This window comes from Nesoenas mayeri (genome assembly GCF_963082525.1).
Source record: "Nesoenas mayeri genome assembly, chromosome: 7".
In the NCBI taxonomy this organism is placed as follows: Eukaryota; Metazoa; Chordata; class Aves; order Columbiformes; family Columbidae; genus Nesoenas; species Nesoenas mayeri.
Window position 1 is genome coordinate 20,285,721 of NC_137551.1, and position 22,737 is coordinate 20,308,457.

The following is a 22,737-nucleotide window of genomic DNA, read 5'->3' on the forward strand; positions in this document are numbered from 1 at the left end:
TGAATTCAATTGCCAAACTGAGTCAGGTGCATTGAAGAATTTACAAGGCAGTGGTGAATACACGATAAACCTGACATAGAGTAATTCAACAGAACGTGCCTAATTTTCCTGATAAAACGTTCATCTTGTATGAGATTGTTTCTCCACAACATGAACAAAAGTTTATAATACTAAAAATCTTTTGAAGCAGCAAGTAGTACAGTTTAACAAAAGGTTGTGTTTTGATGGTTTTGGGTTTCTATTATTAGCCGTTGTTTCCGTTATTATACCATAAAATACACACTGCCAAATAAAAGATTAGAGAATGCCAAACTCTAACAAAGTAGAAAACATAGACTACATATATATCTAATTGGAATATTTTAATTAGTCACATTCTGTCAGTTTAGCAGAAGTTGACATTTTTCAGAGTGAGCATGAGAGTGGCCCTGCTTGAATGTGGACTAAGCCTGATACAGTGTTATTAAGCTTATACATATATACGCATTTAAAACAAGCAGCTGCTGTTGTTCTTCTGGGTGTTTCAAAATGACTGGTAAAATTTGTTTTAAAAATACAGTGGATTCTAAGTGAGATTTCAAAGCATAGTTTATCGAGTGTCCCTATTGAAAAAAACAAAACAAAACAAACCCTCAACATTTTCTAAACAAATTTATAAGCTAGGCTCATGTTTACACAATAATGGATACACAGTGTTCTATCCAAGCACATTAAAAACACACAGTTACATAATTTTTTATGCTGTGTAACCCATACAGTGGTAATTGCACAGCAGTTGTGATACTTGCCAACACACACAGCTGATATAGATTGCATCAAGCGGAAGCCCTTCTTTTAAGGACCACCAGGTAGGTGACAGCGTACATGACAAATTCTTGCCTTGTCTCTCCGCAGTGTAGAAGCTCGCTCCTGCTGGTACCAAGCTGTATATATGAGATGCTGAGTGCCCTTAACTCTCACTGAATATGATGAAAGTTGAGGCATTCAGCACCTCTCAAGACCATCAAATAGAACAAATAGGCAGTGCAGAAGCAGCTCTCATTGCATGATTAGATCAAAGTAGTATAACAAAGATCCTTACTCCTACTTTATATCACGAGGAAGCTAATTATGTTAATAAATGCTTAAGAATTAATTATAATTTCAAAGGTAGTTATCTCCTAGCATTGCATACAACAGGTTTATTTAAAAATATAGAGTGTGAGCATTTTGGTCTACTTGTAGCAGTTAAAACGTAAGAGCGGAATAGTGTTTGAATCAAACAAGATGGTCATTTTCATATTATGAAACAGAATTAACAAAATAAACTGATTTAGAGTAAATATCATGTATTAGTGACAGCAAACATGGTATTGCAGAGAGGGTGATTATAGTCCAACTCGAAGAGCTGCTCTCATTTTTCCTTGTTTCTTAAACTTATGACTTTCCTGTCAACTGACTCATACACAGCAGTTCTCAGTGTCCTCTAACACAGTACTTAGTTTTTAAAAAAAAACCTAAGTTTTTTTTAAAAAAAGTTTTTTAAAAAAACTAAGTCATTTTTTACATAGATGAGCTTGTCTAACATACAGAAAATAAAGGCTACTTTCTAAGCATTATCAAAATAGAGGAGTAGTTTGTTGAAATCCCGGAAAAACTACTGGATCATCCTAATGTGAGACAGTGTAATTCTTTACATTTGATATGAATAAAATGGATCTTTTTAAAGGAACAGCCAGGATGCACAAGAACTTGGGAACTCCAAGCATTTCATTAATTTTACTCATTAATACAGTTCCAACATTTTCAAAAAATACCAATGTTTTATGTCAGTTCTCAGGTAAATTCCAGACTGAAAATAAACATTGCTCAATACAGCCAAGTTCTCAGTAACATTTGAAATGAGTGAATAATTTTAATTCTACAAGTAGATCCACAAGAGTACAACCTTACATCCTATGTAGGAGTAGTTACATTTATACAGTCCTAAAATTACATTCGGCCCTTTGAAGGCAACTGCGAGGCTGATGTGGCCCCCGGTTAAATTGAGTTTGACACTCCTGCTCTAGAGCTGCACTGGAGTCTGTTTCTAGCCAAGTCACCAGTTGCCCTCCAGTTATCCTAAGAGTTACTTGTATTTTGCAGATGGAAGAATTACCGAGAAATATCTGAACTGGGGGGATCATGAAAAAAATACCTACTTTTCTGAACAGGTATTGTGTAGCAATCTGTGTGATACTTAGAGGGAACCACAGCACTCACCTTCACTGAATACTGAGTCTCTAGACATCTGATGGAAATGCCACTATATGACTTTTAAAATCCTGAAAACTTCACAGAATTGCTTAGGTTATAAGAGATCTCCTGAGATCATCTAGTCTGACCTCTCTGCTCAAGCAGGGTCAGCAGGAGCAGGTTGTCCAGGATGGTGTCCAGTTGGGTTTTGAATATCCCCACAGGTGGGAACCACATCACCTTTCTGGGCAACCTGTTCCAGCTTTGACCACCCTCGCAGTAAGTAAATGTTTTCTTGTGATCAGATGGGGTTTTATGTGTTTCAATTTGTACCTGTTACATCTTGTTCTATCAGTGGGCACTACTGAAAACAGTGACATCTTCATCTTCATTCCCTCCCATCAAGTATTTATTCATGCTGATAAGATCCCCCCAATCCTACGTTTCTCCCAGCTGAGCAGTCCCCACACTCTCAGCTTCTCCTCATATGAACGATGCTTCAGTCCCCTAACCATCTCTGTGGCCTTGTGCTGGACTTGCTTCCTATCTTTCTTGTACTGAGAAGCTCAGAACTGGACACAGCACTCCAGCTGTTGCCCCATCAGTACTGAATAGAGAGGAAGATCACCTCCCTCAAACTGCTGGCAACTTACTTGAAATTACTGCATATTTACTCAGGTATGAAAAACAGATGAAATATAACCACTTTTGGGTCTTTTACTTCCACTGTTAAATTCCCTATCCACTAGAACAGTATCTAGAATAGAACCAAACACTAATTGGCTTGGATGAGACCTTTGGAAACCATCTAGTCCAATACATCTGCTCGAAGCAGGTCTAACATTAAAGTTAAATCAGATTGCTCAGGGCTTCATCCAAATAAAGTTTGACTATATCCAAGGATGGCAGTTCTACAGCCTCTCTAGACAACCTGCCTTGACCCTTGGAAATCCTTATTGGGGATGTTTTTCCTTAGGTCTAGTTGAAACTTTCCTTGCTGCATCTTGTGTACTTTCCTACATATATTAATAATTTACTAGCTGCAAGTAAACTTAATTCTTACTGTCATTGTCAATATCTTTGCCCTTATATTGGGATCACGTATTGTATAAACAATATTACTCTGCTCCGTGTGAAGACTGTCTTTGATTTGATAGGAAATTATAGGAATTAGGCCATTCTTATCCCCATCTCTAATTTGTTAAAATGATCAGCAATTAAGTTTTGATTTTCTACTGTAAGAGCTTTTCTTCATCTCTAGTGAGCTCTATATAAGATGCTGTATATTAGCGCATAATAGCACATCTGGGATATATACAGCATTTCTTTCTTTATGCTTACTCTTCTTTTATAGGCTGAAGTAGCAAAGCAGGTTGCAAAATGCTAATATCTGTATTATTATGCCAATAAGTAAACAAGACAAATGCATTCAAGATAGATTCAAGAGTAAGGTAAATTTGTGTCACAAAGCATTCCAACTTTGTTGAACTAATTCCAAGCAAATTTTAAAAAGAGAAATCGTAAAGTTCCTATGGGTTTTACAAGAATTTGCTGCTAGTAAGGGAGAAGAAATCAAATTAGTGGCTTTACCAAGGGAAAGATGAGCAGATCTGTATTTTTAAGTATTTCCTTGGCACACTAAAATACTGATCAGCCAAAGCACATGCTGTCTCTTCCCAGCTACAGAAACACAGAAAACAAGTAAGGAGCAAGGCCGTAACAGTGGGAGAGGGAGATTTTCACCACAAGAAAAAAAAAAAACCACAACTGTGAAATAAAATTGACTAGAAATTGTGACTTGCATGAAAGAGACAATTTAACTTTAGCCGCTTGTATGCAGAGGTTGAAGTGAAAAAACACCTGGCTTTAAACATATTATTATCTGACTATTAAACACACTGTGGGAAGATCTCATGATCAGCTTGGCTATCTCCCTGTGAATAACAGATTTAAGAACTGTAGTTACAGGCGTCTGGGGTACTGCGAATTTTAAAAAGCAATCTGTAGAAACTTCCCAGAGAAAGTGGGAAAAACTTTTAAATATCACTGGCCAGATTCCTGGTTCAGTTACTGTAGTGTCCAGCTGTATGAACTGTAATCAGCTGTTGCTTTCTGTTTTTTGTTTTATTTGGGTTTTTTTGTTTGTTCGGGTTTTCGTTTGTTTGTTTTTAAGCACAGTAAAGGTACACTATAAGCTGCCATGTAGCCGAACTGATTCTTCCTCTGAAAATGACCTTATTGACATTATTTTGGCTTCAAAGGCGGTTCATCATTATGGTATAGAGCCTTGCATTGTGCCACAACAATATTTTTTATTCTTTTCAGATGTGATTGATTTTTGGTGACAAGGTGGAGAGAGAGGGGTTTGCCTTTGAACCACCAGATGTTGCTCACGGGCAGTGGAACAACAGCAGGAAGGATACACGACCTGCAATCAAGAGGCTTCCGAGAATCCATTTGCCTCTGTGCTCAGTTTCAAAATGATGATATGCAGTGGGGTTATGAACTGTAGACAACTAAAATACTGGTGGTATCCTCAACCTCCTCTGGTTTTGTCTTACAGCAAACTATAGTTTCTATGCACTTTGGTCTCCTGTACTACATCACCTTTAGTTTCTTATAGGGTATTGAAAAAGATGTTCTGTGGTTCATGATGTTCTGTCCGTTGACATGCAATAGGCATAATTTCATGTTTACCTGCAATTGTGGGAAACCACGGAGAATGACCAAATAGTCTCTTGCAGTCCTATGTTTTATATAAATTTATAGCAATTCTGTATAAGTACTTAGAGCAAGTAACAGTCACACATTTTGGTAACAGCTAAAAGAAGATGCATAATTTGAAACAGCCCACCTTGGTTCTAAATCAGCTGCACTCCATGCACCACAAAGATCTTGCATCTTCTGAATTACTTTTTTGGTCTCTTGCCAGTTATCTCACTTCCACTGCATAGTTCATTAGACTTTCTCTGAACTCATGGAAATCACACCTGTGTTGCCTTTTCTATTATTTAGGATCTCTTGGCTACTTTACCTCTATTGCTATCTGATTATATGCTTCCGCCAGTTCAGTTTCCTTTTACTCTGCTCTCTACAATAATGTCACTTGCTTATTCTGTGGCTTTTTCCAATGAAAATCTACTTGGGAATTAGTGTTCTTTCAAGTCTCCCTGCTACTGCACCATGGGGAAAAAAGAAAAATCAATTAGTGACAATCAGAGCGACATTGTCAAATTCAAGTGGTGTAACATGCATAGGCCAGCCTGAATATAGCAGTTGTCTGTGTGGGCAAGACTATGTCTCCTCCATGGATTTCCAGGATCTGCCGACTCTATGTATGGATACTTCCAGGGGAAAGGTACCTCTCTATACCAGTATAATCATAGGTTTCAAATTTTCTAATCATGTCTCAATGAAAATTAAGTATATGCTTTTCCACAAGACATCCTAATGGCTATTTCCTATAATCCAATTACCTTATCCTTGTTTCTGTCAGCATTATATTGCTTCTTCCATTCTGCATATTATATGCTATATATTATGTATTTTATATTATATATGTATATATATTTTTCTTTTACTCTTTTTTTCCCTGAAAATATCAAAGTCACATACGTCAACATATACAGCTCAGCTAGACAATAATGTGAAGTGTTCAAATACTTTTAGAAGAATGTCATCTTACAGTCTCTGGGAAATGGAAAACTGTAAGAACCCTCCAATGACTCCTGCTAAAATTGTTACTAACAGATTTTGTTTCTTACAGTTGAAAACTGGCAGGAATGCAAATCTAATTGTATCACACATGTCAAACAGCTTCACAATTATGCAATCTACTTGCACTGCAAATTAAAAACAAGACTTGCTACTAGATCTTAAGTCAAAACAAATTTAAAACTCCAATAAGCTCGGCAAAAGCAATCCTCAAGAAATCTACTGATGCCCAGGACCAGCAAACAAAGAGGCTTGAAAGGAAATAGAAATGTAGCAACCAAATAGTTTCATCTTTTACAAGACAAATTCAAGACATTCACAATGTCTTTGGGAGTTAACTACTTCAATTGATTTTCAACAGAAGTTCTCCTTCCAGCTCTTTCAAGAATAACATCTTTAACTTAACACAATGTTGGATGGACTCCATTTCATTTGAACTGCATGGGAAGACTCTCACTCATTGGAACCAACACGTTGTCTGCCAATTAAAACAGTAGGCTTCATTGGAGGAAACCTAACACAGATACTTGTGAATTTCATTTTTAACTTGTAAAATAAATATTGAATGTTTTTCTGGATAAATTGAGAGAAAATAAAGGGCAGACCAAGGTACTCCAACCTTAGTTTCACATCCTCATAGGGTTGATTTTGTCAGCAATTTAGCATACATAGAAAGTCAAACTCTGTGGAGCAGCATGTTCCATGTGATCCAGTCCATTCAATCATATGACCATTGTCACAGCTGAATTTGGCTTACTGAGTTAAGTAAAAGACATTATCTCTGCTTTTCCCTAAGATTAAGCAAAAAAAGTTCTTTATGTATTTTGGACATAACAGTTCACATTAACAAATTAGAGTTACTCCAGGTAACATTTTACTGAAAGCATTATCTTGAAATAGTAATAGTTTTTATCCAATATGCTAATGGAAGCAGATTAAGCAAAACTGATACTTTTAACTGAATCTTCATTTGAATATTATGCCAGCTTTAGGGAGAGACAAGCTCAGGATTCTGGCCAGCAGCTATTCTCAAGTGAGCAGTTGCTCCTCAGCCCATAACTTGGCATCACATGCCAATTCAGCAGTCACATTAGCTTAGGAAGTTGACAGTGCTGGTTTCCCAACTTCAGTCCCATGACGGCAGTAAATCATAAAAGTTTGCATATGCAGTGCCTGTATCTCACATTATCATCACCAAGTTTTCTAAAGAAAATATGTATAAACCAGTTCTCAAGTATGCAAAAAAAAGTTTGAATTTTTTTTGCAATTACAAAATCATGGCCTTCAGACTCTGCCTGCATGTAAACAGCCTACTCTGGGTTGATGTGCATTTAATCAGATTGAGCACAAAATCAACCAAAATCTGTGAGACTATGTTTACCATCCTTGCATCTTGAGCTTCCTTTTTGTAATGCTTGGAAGTCTGGGTTCAGCACGGTGCTGATGAGATCATATGGCTTTTAGCTGAGTATGCTACGGCAGTTTGGACTCTCTTTTTAGGGTCTGTACAAGAGCTGGGTTGAGTGCCTCCCAGAATACAGAATATACACAATCCTTCTTTCAAAAAGCTGTACTGTCTGCGGAAGTTCATGCTCACATTACTAATTTGTCCAGTCTCATCAACTAGACAGGATCATGAACTACTTTTGTAGAAAAAAATTATGGTAAGAAATGTAGACAGTTCTTCAGGAGTTTACATGCTTTTGAGTCTAAGAAATTGGTTCTTAGGCACAATAGTATAGCCAAAACCCTTCTAGAGATGCAGTTGTTTGAGAAAAACAAAATAATGTCTGTTTGGGCCCTTAAATATCTAATGGCACTTACTGAAAATGCACAAATTGGATCATTCTATTAATATTCTTGCTTTGTCTTTATAAAACCAGATCTTTATTTCCTCTTCAAAAAGTTGCCATTGAGCAAGAATCAGATTCTTGCTAAATTCACTACATTCTCCTGCAGGGATATCTATACTTAAATGGCAAGTGAACTCTGTTTATATTTCCTGTGTAGGCCCCCATTCCATAAACACGAGCATTCATGCTTCACTGTCTGTGCCCACAGCCCATGCAAGTTTACAGTCCAACTGATTAAAGTGCTTGACTATCAACTTGCATCAAGCTTAGTATGTAAGTCCAGGTAGGAGTGTACATATATATGTAACAATTACCTCCTTATATTTTACAAAGGTGTATAAAATCAGCAGAGAGCATGCATCATTCTTTACTATTGTTTCATGCCTCACTGCTATTTCTAACTAATCTGTATTGCAAGAGTTCTGAATCCTATAATCACATCAAACACTAAGAGATGCTAAGATATGAGATTTATTTCAGATATAATACCTTAGCTTGAAGTTGCCAGCTGCCTTTTTTAACAGTATCAACACATTTTAAAAAATAACAAAACAAACAAAAAAACTGTTCACTTTCAAAGTTTTTCACCACTGGTAATGAACTGAGCTGCCTGTTAAATACATTTCAATGATGTTTTTCTGAAGTAAATGATAAACTATTATAAGGATATCCTACAATATCTGACCTTTCTACATTACTACAACCTGTATACACTTTGCAGAGTTTTTTTAGATGTTGACTATTTTCTTCAGTGCTATCTTAAGTTTAGGTTCTAGAGGCTTAAAGCTAGAAGGCTTCACCTGTCAATTGACATGGCAAGTCTCACTCCATTCTCTAATCTAATATCCTTGCTAGGCCTTTAAGAATAAAAGGCATAATACTCTTAAAAATATTTCCCTTTATCACGAATGCTTAGATGGGAATATGAATTTTTGACAAGGTATTTGGCTTATGAGAACTTGTTCATACATATAACACATAGTCTGCTCCTATCATCATCATGCTGTCTATTTTATAATCCACATTTAAATACAAGACCTTAGTTACCACAGCTCAGTAGGAATAAAATTAAGGAGATTTACATTTTCCTGCTGAGAAATCTGGAATGCTGTCTAGTGTTTTATCTTTCTGTCTTTTAAACTTGTCAGAAACACTGGTGCCATCATAACCCTTCATCAGTCAGCAACTAAAATATGTATTTTGGGGCTATGTCTTCCACTAAGCAGTGACTTACCAAAATCATGAGAGGAACCATTGTTACAAAATACATCAAAAAGAGATACCTTCAAATACAGACTACCAATTTACATTTTTATCTGATATATTTTAAATCTATTGTACAAATTTATTCATTGCATCTGTTGGTCTCTGCATTTGTATCAGTGAAGCAATTCATACCCCACCCCCTTTACAAAAAAAAAACCAACAAAACCACCAAACCACAAAACCAAAAAACAACAGCAACAAAACCCACAAAACAGTGAATAGTATAAAAAATGCAAAAACAGTTGAAAACCCTCAAGGTGAGGTATTGAAACTGCTTCCTAGTAATCTTATTTTATGTTAGTGTCCCTCTTCAATAAGGACAAAGTAATGAATTTTAGTACAGAGAGACTCAATAACGTTCCTGAAAACTACAATTTTTGGTACAATTGATGTGGTGCTAACAAAGCCACATACCAAAGATTGTTACAGAGAAGAAAAATGGAAAGTATACAGTTCTGCTGCAAATAGATTACATACAGTCACTTTTTTGATGAAGGAGAAAAGTAGCAACATAGTTTGTTTGGAGTCTAGGACCACCTGTCCAAATCTTTAGAAATATGATTTTTATTTAGTAACAAGGCAAATATTATTAATTTTACAAAAAAAAAAAAAATCCTCACTATGAACATGACCTCTTAGAGACGTTATTGTCCAAACCAGTGGCACTGATGGAAACAGGAGCCAATTTAAATGGTACTTAGTGCCCAAAGAATAACAAACTTGTAACCACTTACAAGAATACCGTATATTATTTAGCATAGACAAAAGATGATGAAGATCCCTACTTCTTTGATAAGTGTATCTTCTTCAAAGCTACAGAATACAGTAACATTAATCAGACAAGATGCAAATATTGACAATAAAGAGTGAAATAAATGTAACTGCTACTCTACCACATAATTTTATCCCTCTGCTTATGATTTTATGATACCAAGTGCCTGAAGAGCCACTAAGATGATTAAGGTACTGGAGCATCTGTCATATGAGAAGAGGCTGAAAAAAACTGAGGTTGTTTAGCCTTACTCAGGGGGGTTCTTATCCATGTAAATAAATACCTGATGGGGGAAGTAAATAAGACAGAGCAAGAGACTTATCAACAGAGAACTCCATCCTTGGCAACTTGTCTAATTGAGCCTGCTTTGAATAGAGGGGCTGGACTATACAGACAATGAGGTGGCCTGAAAACTGGCTGAACTGCCAGTCTCAAAAGGTTGTGATCAGCAACACAAAGTCCAGCTGGAACTTAGTCACTACTGAAGTACCCTACGGGTTGATAGTGGGGTGATAACTGCTCAACGTCATCACTAATGACTTGGTGATGGGACAGAGTGCATACTCTGCAATTTTTCAGATGATGCAAAACAGAGAGGAGAAGTTAATACACCAGATTATTGTGCCACCACTCACAGGGACCACAAAGGGCTTGAGAAATGGATCTATGGGATTCTTATGAAGATCAGCAAAGGAAAATGCAAAGTCCTGCATTTGCAAGGAGTAGCCCCCACACCAGTATATCCTTGGGGACTGGCAGGCTTGAAAGCAGGTTCATAGTAGAGGACCTGGGTGTCCTGATGGACATGAAACTAAACATGAGTCACCAACGCATTCTTGCAGTAAAGAAGACCAACAGCCACCTGGGCTGCATTATGAAGAGCATTATCAGCAGGTCAAGAGAGGTGATGAGACACATCTGGAATGCTGTGTCTAATTATGGATTCCCCACTAAAAGAGACATGGACATATTGGAGGAAGTCTAGTGAAGGGCGACAAAGATGACTTGGGGATTGGCACATCTATCACATGAGGACAGACAGAGAGTTGGGAGTGTTTGGCCTGCAGGAAAGAAGGGTTAGGGGAGATCTTGGTCATTGTCTATACATTCTTGATGGAGAATGGAGGGAGGCATAAAGAACACTGAGCAAGAGTCTTCTCGGTGCCCAGTGAAAGGACAAGAGGCAATGAACACGTATTGAAATGCAGGAAACATTTAAACATTAGGAAAAAAAAAAAAGTTTTTACTGTAAAGTTAGTTGAACACTGGAATTGTTTGCCCAGAGCAGCTGCAGAGTCTCCACCCTCAGAGATTTTCAAAACCCAACCAGATAAGGTCCTGAGCAATCTGCTCTAGTCAATCTTGCTTTCAGCAGAGGCGGTGGATGAAGTGATCTCCAGAGATCCTTTCCAACTTCAGTGATTCTGGGATTCTGTGAAATACTAACCAGAATTACTCGATAGGTTTGGAATATGCTCACTACATGCAGTTCTAGGCTACCTGTGAACTGAAAGCGTTAGTAATTCCAGTTAAGTCTGAACTGTAGCAGAGGTGTATGCCATGGTGAATACTGGGCTCTTGTCTCACAGCCATAACGTTGATCCCTGGTAAGTGTGCGGCATGGATACCAGGGATACACTCAAGCATGCAATTGCTCTGTTGCCTCCTTGTCTTCATTGTCCTATGGGATCCATTGTTGTAAGCACCACAGTGTAAACTAAACAAAAGCTACTGGGTTTTCCTAAAGATCATTACAGATCAGTATATATTACACAGCAGCTCTATGTCCATTCCCATTTCTCTGGACATGTCTAAAAACTTGACATGGAAAAAGCTTGCTTCTACAGGAGAACAAATCAGAAGAAAATCTAAAGGTTTAATTTGGTTAAGAACTAAAACAAAAGCTGATCAAAATACATTTTTTGAAAGAGAAAAGCAGATCTACTTTTAATGTAGCTGACTCCAGTAATTATGGAAGTGAACATATAGAATATACAACAGCATACCCTAGCCACACAAGGGTCCAGGGCAAGCTGGGTCCCATTTACTGAAACACCTGACTCTATTTTGATTGCTATTTAATAAAGCTGACTAGATTACACTTGGCACAAATATATCCAATTCAGCTAATACACCTTCAGCTGCAGTGGAAACACACCCTTTGAGAGTACATCTGGTCTAAGAAGCCTCCAATCTAAAGTGTGTGAAGAAAAGAATACATTACTGAGCATGTTTTACACAAAGAGTAAAATATTTCTAGCTGGTTTCCTAACAAATTTCTGATGTCAGTAACACAGAGAGACATGACTGCCTAGGAATTAAACTTCCAGCTCTCAAATTCCAATACAATGTGTTAATCACAACTTTATTCTTCATCTGAATGTTCACTTGACATGCATTTAAACCAGACACCTAATATCTGAGGTGAGAGATTTTATTTTGAAAAAAATTGCCATATTGAACACTTAACCTACATACTACCTCATATTGCTGTTGATACTAGCTCTAATCAAGATATCTGCAGTTAGTTTTAGAACAGGATTTATAAGGAATTAAAAGGTAAGTCTCACATTTTCAGCATATGGAGGAAAGTATAACATTTTGCAAACTAAAATGCTTGAAGATAAAAAGCTGGATTCTTCAGAATTTCATACCTTATATAGTATGTGTCTGTGTATTTATAGATATGTAATTTTACACACTTGCAAAACGGGAATGAAACAGGATGTTGTGTCTCAATTGCATTTTTGCATTCAGTTTTAAGCAAGAGTAAATGACCACTTAAGATGACAAAGAACTAAACACATCAACTCATCTTTCCTTTTCATATTAACAGACATCTCATGAATGTGAATATCAGTGTTTCCACAGCCTAGTTTCAGACGATAACTCCATGACTTCCTGAAACAAGTTATTTTTATGTCTCTATGATGTAATTAAATGTACTTTTACCTCTGCTGTGATGAAGAGGTTGTTGGTTAATACACATCTAGTACTGATAGAGTGTTTTACAGCTACACATTCATTATTAAAAAGGAAATAAAAATGCAGTTATGCTCATTTCCAAAGCAGCAGTTAATATGAACAATCACTGAAACAGAAATACTGTCTCACTTTGTATTTGTAATTAACTGAAAGTATTTTTGGTTGCAAATAAAATAATGTTATTACAGATTCAAGCACACACACATATTATATTCTGCAGTGACATTTAAAGAGAACATCTCCATCATTGCATTCACAGAATCATAGAATGGTTAGGCTTGGAAGGGACCTCTGGAGATCATCTAGTCCAACCCCCTTGCTAAAGCAGGTTCACCTAGAGTAGATTGCACAGGAATGTGTCCAGGCAGGTCTTGACTGTCTTCAGAGGAGACTCCACAACCTCTCTGGGCAGCCTGTTCCAGTGCTCTGGCACCCTCAGAGTAAAGAAGTTTTTCCTCATATTCAGATGGAACCTCCTGTGCTTCAGTCTGTGCCCATTGCCCCTCATCCTATCACTGGGCACCACTGAAAGGAGTCTGGTCCCATCCTATGGACACCCATCCTTTAGATATTTATAAACATTGATGAGATCCCCTCTCAGCCTTCTCTTCTCCAGCTCTCTCAGTCTGTCTTCATAAGAAAGGTGCTCTAGGCCCGTAATCATCTTTGTGGCCCACCGCTGGACTCCCTCCAGCAGTTCCTTATCCTTCTTAAACTGGGGAGCCCAGGACAGGATGCAGTACTCCAGATCCAGCCTCACTAGGGCAGAGTAGTGGGGGAGGACAACCTCCCTCGACCTGCTGGTCACACTCTTCTTAATGCACCCCAGGGTAATGTTGGCCTTCTTGGCCACAAGGGCACATTGTTCACAGAATCACAGAATGTTAGGGATTGGAAGGGACCTTGAAAGATCATCTAGTCCAATCCCCCTGCCAGAGCAGGAACACCACATCCCTTCTAATACAGCCCGGGATGCCATCAGCTTTCTTGGCCATAAGGGCACAGTGCTGGCTCATGGTCATCCTGCTGTCCACCACGACCCCCAGGTCCCTTTCCCCTGACTCATGGTGAACCTGTTGTCGACCAGAACTCCGAAGCCCTTCTCTGCAGTGCTACTTTCCAGCAGGTCTACCTCTAACCTCTACTAGTGCCCGGTCCTCCCCAGGTATAGGACCCTACACCTGCCCTTGTTAAACTTCATCACATTCTTCTCTGCCCAGTCCTCCAGCCTGTCCAGGTCTCACTGGATGGCAGCACAGCCTTCTGGTGTGTCAGTCCTTCCTCCCAGTTTGGTATTATCAACAAACTTGCTGAGGGTGCACTCAGTCTCTTCATCCAGGTCACTGATGAAAAGGTTGGACAGGACTGGACCAAGCACTGACCCCTGGGGAACCTCACTAACTACAGGCCTCCAATCAGACTCTGCACCATTGATCACAACCCTCTGAGCTCTGCCATCCAGTCAGTTCATGATCCATCTCACCATGCATTCATCCAGCCTGCACTTCTTGAGCTTGCCTATGAGGAGTTTGTGAGGGACAGTGTCAAAAGCCTTGCTGAAGTCAAGGTAGACAACATCCACTGCTCTGCCCCTTCTTTGCAGCATGGTTAGAAGTGTATTTGTAAACTACTCTTAATTCCACACATGCACAAGTACTGCAGTCTCCCAATAACTAGGAGGGAAGATGTCAAATAAAGGATACTGCTGGTGTCCCTAGTGCATTGATAAGTGGGAGAGCAAAGTGTCACTCATCCTAACTCCTGTAAGCATTCCTAGGTGAGAAAATTCCAGCACTACATTATCTAATAAAAATGTTCTAGAAGCATGTGAACACTACTAAGAACTAAAGTGGACTTGTGGTCTACTGCTCTATTACACTTCTTAGTCTTGAATCCACAAAGATTGCATTATAATCCCATGGATGTTTCGTTTTCTTTGGTTAGGTTGTGATGACCACTGCACAGGCAGAAACTGCTCATATAAAAATGCCAAATTTCATTATTTTTTCTAGTCCCTTCCTCACACCTCCCAAACCCAGGATGGTTAGATACTGGAAATACCTTCTACTCTGTCTGAAGTAGTTTGACACTTCATAAGCATTCAAGCGAACTCTTTACTTCACAGTGGAGTCAGTGACTCATGTCACTAATGACATGTTAGCAGAGATACAGAAAGAATAAGGTTTCAGTGCAATATTCAAACATTGTTATGGAAAGGAAACTGCCCACATGAGGAATGCTAGACTGCTTACATCCCTACAGACTCCATGTCAACAAAAATAACAGCAACCTTTTTGCTCTATTCCCAAAACAGCAGTGCTAGTAAACCTGCAAAACTCTCAATAGATTCCAGCAAAATTTCAGTTTCACTAGAGACTAATGCCAAATGTGATCTTTCAGATCTCAATTTCTCTATAAAAGAAATGCATTATGTTAGACAGGAGTGGGTGGAAACATAAGACATTTAGGCAAAACATCCAAAAGACTCCTGCACAAGAAAATAAACACTCTTGTTTGAGAAAGTTGAGCATTACGCAATGTACAGAACCGTATAAGTAGTCTGCTTTCTGCAGTAAAAGGAATGAAACAGAGCACTTACTGACCTAAGTAGAAATTTGTGTCCAAGACAAACCTAAACTCTTGGTTTTCAATTCATTCAAATCTTGAACAACTTCAGTGGGACACTCTGCTTAAATATACACCCTGAATATCTTTGATGTGTAGATTTCTTTGTAAATGTTAGAAATATTCATCATGCCCCCCATCATAGAAACGATGTGTTCAAAAGCACTAAGGTTATCTATAAAAGACTGTCTACTTCGTTCCTGACAAATATTTTGTTATTCAGATGCTATCTATTGCTTTTTATAGTTTAAGTCTCAAATTCTTCCTAGGTCATCCTGCTAAATAACTATACTGTGCCTGACTAGGCTAGAGTTAACTTTCTCCATAGCAGCTGATATGGTGCTGTGTGTTAGATTTGTGACCAGAACAATGCTGGTAACAGACTAATGTTCTGGCTATTGCTGAACAGTGTTTGCACAGCATCAACGCCTTCTCTCTTTCTCACTACCCACCATAATGAAAATTGAGGGGTGCCCAATATGTTGCAAGAGGACACAACCAGGCAGATGACCTGAACTAACCAAAGAGACATTCCATGCCACATAATGTCATGCTCAGCCATAAAAATGGAAAAGAGGGGAGTTTAGGGAGGGAGAGGATGTGTTAAAAACATGTGACAGATGTTACGCATATTGTTTAACACACTGCTGGGAAAGGTTTCATTTATATGGCAATAAACACTGTGTAAGAAGCCATATAGAATAATGACAGGATCTCATAACAGATACATATTTATATCAAGATATTAACTTTTTTTTTTAAAAAAAATGGTAATTTACTAGATACAAATGATAGTATTTTTGAGTGACATCTCATGGATACTTCTTACTTTTACTGCATTCATAGTAAAGCACCATTTGTATTACTGAATATTCTTAATGGCCTCTCTCTGAGCATGAAAATGCTGTATTACATCAAAAATAAAAAACCTCTTAGCAGTAGATTTTCATACAGAAATTTTAAGGATAAAATAGAAATAAAAATTTACAGGCTATAAGTTAAAAGTTGTTGCAAGCAATATTCCATATTGACTTCAGGGGGATTTGAACCTGTAGCTTTTGACTCTTAAAATAAACACTGCATCACAGTCACACATATGAAAAACACTATGTAAGGCAGAACTAGTGTAATCTAGTTCTTAAACTGAGTATCTCTTACAGGGGCTTAAAGATTACTGTACATCTGAGGCAAAGCTTGTTCTTGCACAGCACTGGAATATAGTACAAAGATGACTTAAAGAATGTGGTTATTGACAAAGATGTTTATCAAATTTAATAAAATATTCATTTTCTAGCAGTGGTATGAAAAAATCTGCCAAAATGAAGAGAAGAAGCCTGAAAGATTGGAATTCTGAGAATTTAGGATTCCCAAGCATCTGTTACTTCTACTTACACAACATACACCCTTTTGTTACCTTATGGGAGCTAAGGCATACACTTTCACACAATATTTATTTTCTCTAACCTTATTACTTGCAAAATAAATCTGAGACATACACTCAAGTCTGGCGTTCTTCTTTCAGAAAGAACTCTTCTGGAACACTGATCTTGGACCGTTCTTCACTTTAGCTAGTTTGCTTTTATCAGTTGTTAAAACAACACATCTTTTCTATGTTTATTATTAAAGAACATAAAAATATAAATGGAGAAGGGTTTAATACAGAACAAATAGGGAACAGTATTTTTACAAAAAACTAAGCAGATATCTAACCTACTTTAAGCCCAAGATGTTATGCAAGGACAGTACATAGCTCTCCCTTGTACCCAAGGGCTATCTTTTGCAGAGCTACAGGGCTAGCTGTTGCTTTACTTCCCGTGCACATTTTGAATACTACGGACCACAAAAGAAGCTACAAGGTCACTTAAAATTTAAATAGCCAGGTATTTCACAAGGGACCCTGTCACACCTTTATAAAGTGCTGACAAACCACACTTGAAAACATCTAATCTGTCTAATACATCTTACTTCCTTGATATACGTGCCTCCTCTTCCGCTTTTACTGAATTAGCAAGCTGAATTCTGGAGAATTTGAGGTAATTGCATGCAGAACATTCTCTGCCACAGCTGGGCATAATTAAAAATCCAAATCTTACAGTAAAGACTGACTGCACAACCTTTACTGTAATACATAATAAGTCAAAAAAGACCAGAGTGATCATCTAGTCTGAGCTGCACTAAAAGCAAACAAACAAAAACCCCACACACCACAAACCATAGGACATATTTGTACTAATTCCCACCTGAAGTTCAATGGATTACTTTGACTAAATCATCCTTCTTAATTTTCAAAATTACCAGCGCCAAGGATTCTACCACAATTATTAGTAGTTCCAATTAGTAAAACAGTAAGAATAATAATAAATCCTTAATTGTGGTCTGAATTAGTCTGGTTTTTATTACCTCATTTGCTAAGCTACAGTCATTTGATTTTCTTTTAATCTTTAAGACTGAAGGATCTGGTTTTGAGTATCAGTTACTTTATCTCAAATGTTTCCCTTTAGTTTACCAAAAATAATATTAAGAGATGGCTTGGTTACTGGCTTGAAGTGCCACATTAGCTTTACTTTTACTAAGCTGTGTCTCTGGTCTTTCATGATAAAGCATGTGTCCCAAGTCCTGTATCCTTCTTTTCAATATTTTGGTTTTTAGGTCCTATCCTTGTGCTCTTCTCTGCAACTCTTCTGTTTCTGAGTTAGCGAGGTTCCGTTTTCAATTTGTCTGCATCCTCCTTGAAGTGCAATTACGAGAACCAAGTTCGGTATTAGAGTAGTGATCACAGCATTAACAAAAACAGAGCAATGTAATTTGACAACTGCTAGATATTCCCTTTGCCCATTCATCCAAGACTACCTTCATTCTTTTGTCTCCCCTTGACACTGGCAGCTGATGATACTATGACCCTTCAAAACTCTTTCAGAAGTCTGTGCTTTAGAAGGGAAGAATAAGGCACTATGGAAACAGAACATACAAACAGCTTCTATGTTGTGATTTCTCTTTTGCTATTTATCCTGTCCTTCCATTTTATTATCTCAGATCTTTGAGGACTCCAGAATATGCCCATGGAAATGTATTAAACTTCTATTTGAACTTATCTTATGTCAGGGAGCTTAATTACATTTACATGGAATATATTGATTTTAGAAATACCCCCATGGGTTGTTTTTTGCTATTTCCATCATGAACACCTAAACACCACATACTTATTTCTGCAGTTTCAAGTGAGGAAGGATATGAATGTCCAGCCCTCCCCATATGCATTCTTTGGCTTCCTTCTCCTTTGTGATGCTTTTTTGATTCACAGTTAAGCTGTACTCTAGTCTAACATTTTAATCAAATGTCTATTGTAGGGAAATCATTATTATATTGCCTTAAGAATATTGCCAGATTTTATCTCCATTTCATTTCTGCTGATGTACTGGTCCTTATTCGAGGTTTTGTGTTACCTCGTTAAAATACTTTTGTATTACATTACATTACAAGAGTTTCTCCTCTCTCTGGTCCCTGTCCTTTCTTCTGGTCACCCTGAACACAGAACTAACAAACTTCTACCTGCAGCATTTTATACCAGCCAAAGTTGGTACTTAGCGACAGCGAAATCATAACCTGAATTTCAGTTCAGTGGGTACTAAATGGGTGTTTCTATATAACAGTACCTAGGATATGGGCCTAGAAAACATATGGGGCAACTTTCCAGTCTTCTGACTGGCACTTACAAAGAGAAAACTTTTGAAATAGTACCTGTAAGTCCATCTATAAAAGACTAAAAATAATTAAGCTATTTCTCTTGGATTAGGTGACAGATTCCAGCCAGTCAACTTGTAATGCAAGTATACCTGGTTTTAACCTGATGAGCTTTTACATCGCCAAATTCTGGAAATAATTACTAGACAAAAAAATGCAAATGTAATGCTACAGACATGAAAAAAGCAGTTCATGTTTTCCAAATTTTAATAAGCTTTCTTGGGTTTTAAACATAATCTGATTTCAAGGGAAATACCTTTTCTTGCTTGCTTTGTGCAAATTCAGAGGTCTAAATTCAGATTTCCACAATAAGTATAAAGGATTCAAATCGTGGCTCCTTAAATTAGCAGAAACGTTTGCCAGTACCATCAGTGGAAATATGGAGTCAGAAACAGACCAAGGTATTCTCTGGGTGAATACTGATACAGTGTTTTTTAAACGTGCGAAAGATTTCAGCATCTTCAGTAGTAAGAAAATGAATTGCCTTTTGACTTCACATTGTGCAAATGGAAGAATGCATCTCAAGTATTTACATATGGTTTCCTTCTGATATTATAAGGAAGAAAAAAAATATACTCAAAACATTCTGAACAGTAGCAAAAAAAATCTAGTACTAGAAAGTTGTCCTGACTTTGTGGCTGGTTTTCATATAAACACGTTTTCTTACATATAAGACACTTCAACATTTGGATAAAGCATGAAAAATATCTGAGTAGATAACGCCATACAACAGAGTAGGAACTATGCTAGTCTGAACCTATTTAAACCCAGTTTTTCTGGTAAGAAGTGATCTTTGTCTGGCCAGCACAGACTCAATGGAACTACTTTACATGCTATACTCTATACTAAGTGAGGTTTATCTTCTAGAGCAGTCACCTGAATTCCAAAGAAAATATTTAGAATTTCATACCAGAACTTGTACTCCAGATTCTTCTCCACAATCCTTCTGTGATTTCTTTTCAGTGTACACAAGTTTCTTCTTATTCTGAAATTTATCTTCTACCTGGAGTTTCAATCAGTTCTTTGTGCTTGTGAGATAAGCAGGAACATGCAAAGGAAGGAAACGAAAAAAAAAAAAAAAGAGAGATAATGAAATAATAAAACCCTGAATACAGAACCTCGCTAACTCAGAAACAGAAGTGTTGCAGAGAAGAGCACAAGGATAGGACCTAAAAACCAAAATACTGAAAACATATGTTTACATAGACAGCAACTTCAGTCCCCCAAACTGAAAATATTTAGCACCTATTTGCTCACAGGAAAATTTTGAAAAAGACTCTTAGTTGTTAAGCCCACTCATATCTTGTACAGATAATTCTAATGCAGTTCACTCCTGCAGGGACCTCCTAATTATGTAGGTACTTTGAACTCATACCCTGCAAAGATCTATGGCCTTTCCTCCATACAGCCTAAACATCTCCTCCTGCATCTGTGCATGTTCCCCCCCAATCCCCAAAAAAGTACAATCTGCTAAAGTAACTATACTATCATACAGGGGTTTTTTTATGTTGGTAGCACTCAAAAAAGTTCTGGAGCTCGTGCTCTACACTGTGTTTATGGGTATACTACAGTGACTAATTTTGGTACATGGTGAAACAAGAGCAGCAACTGCACAGTGAGCAGTTGGATTTCCTTGGCCTGTTTAGCTCTGTAGCTTCTATGGAATTGCTGCTTTTGGTGATCTGTTTGCTACAGGTCCAGGCACTGATGCATGCAGACCTGGTGACTTCCAGCTGAGTATTGCTCGTGATAACATGTTAAAATGAGCCATCATGGAGTATCAAGTTTTTTAGCCACTACCTAAAACTTGTGCAGCCCACAAGATACATAGAAAGGAGTGATTAAAAAGAAAAGATAGTATAGTTTAGCAGCGAAACTGACATGAGATGCAACTCCTGTCAGACATCTGACTGACTAGTCAAAATCACTAATGCTAACATTTTACTACTCACTTTTCGAGTAATACCACAACAATACAGGATGCTCGGCAATGTTTATGGTTTACTTACTGGTAGGAAAGCATGAGAATCAACATTTAACTGTCAATTACCACTTTCAATGAATGTGCAGTTTACTGCTGAGGACAAAGTAAATCTCACCCACTCCAATAAGCAGGATCAGGACCATCCCACTCACTGAGGTATGAAAGAAGAGAAGGTTCTGCATTGTCCAGCTTTAAGAATTGTGGGCTTATTTTTCTACAGTTACACTTGTTCTTTCCTAAACTCTGCCTGTCTCTTCCCACAAATACCACATTCAGAACACATCCATAAGATCACTGTCACAGCTTCTGAAATAACAGTTTGTTTGTTTTAGTAAAGTATTTTTAATGAATCTTGTTTGTTTTAATGACAAGAAAAGTTGCAGGCTGGGTCTACTAGCAGTGAGATATGTCTGTGCTGTAAGCTGACTAGAAACCGTATTCTGGTGTTACCATGGCACTGAGGCACAGCTAATACACTGTGTCTTGATATTGCACTAACCACAGGCACATATCTTCTCAGTTTCTTCAAGCACAGACAGCAGGAGTTTATATCTGCTTAAAATCACATAGATGTCCCCAATGTAAGTTTAAGAAAGAAAATAGCACCTTTGTACCTCCAAGCAGCACACCCAAGTACGTTACAGACAAATACACCTGTATGACTAGTGCCTCTCCCTGAGCCCAATTTGTCTACTACATTTCTTTGTCTAAATATACAACCTTAGGCAAAAACAATCTCTCATACACCTCCATGAAACCAAACTCAACAAAACTCCATATCTAGATAGGGCCTTCCAAGATTAGTACAACTTCAGTAAAAGTTACAGTCTTCAAAAGAGTTGAAGAAAAAAATCTGTGCCTTTATATACATGAACTATAACATCAGTTATATATTAATACTATTAATATATATTTTCTACCAAGCAATCTAGTATAAAAGGCAGTTATTCTTTTCTTAAAAAATGTTACCCTAGGTGTTTGATATCATACACATACATACTCACTCATTCCTGTAGTATTTCAATGCTCCCCAAATAGTAAAAAAAAAATCTTTTCCATAACCTATTCAACAAGACAACACTGCTAGCCATAATTTACAGATACAGAAGAAGGAGACATAGAAGTCTAGGTCCAAGCTGTCCCAAGTACTCTTTAGTTCCATATAGCTGATGCAAGTTTTAAGATTCAACTTTTCAGAATGCTCAGGACTCTTAACAGTAAACAGCTCAGTTTCACATCATTTTAGCTGTACTGGTGATGTCAGAACACCAGCAAATTTGGCTACATGTGTCTCACAAATGTTAAAAAATCAATGGCCACCTGTGAACTCCTGACCTATATTACCTGCTCAGCATAAAATAGTCATGTCACATCCACGATGAGCAGAAACAGTCCTCCAAGGCAGTGTTCAGTTCTCCTAACCTGAGACCATTCTTTGTCTTCCTGCATTGCTCTGCACCCTTTCTACACCCTACTGCAGACAACTTCTACTGATAAATCCCCAAACACTTTATAACTGTGCAATGAATAAGGGGCTGATGGGAAGAAAGGCTTTTAAGAATCGAACTGAAGAGCACTACAGT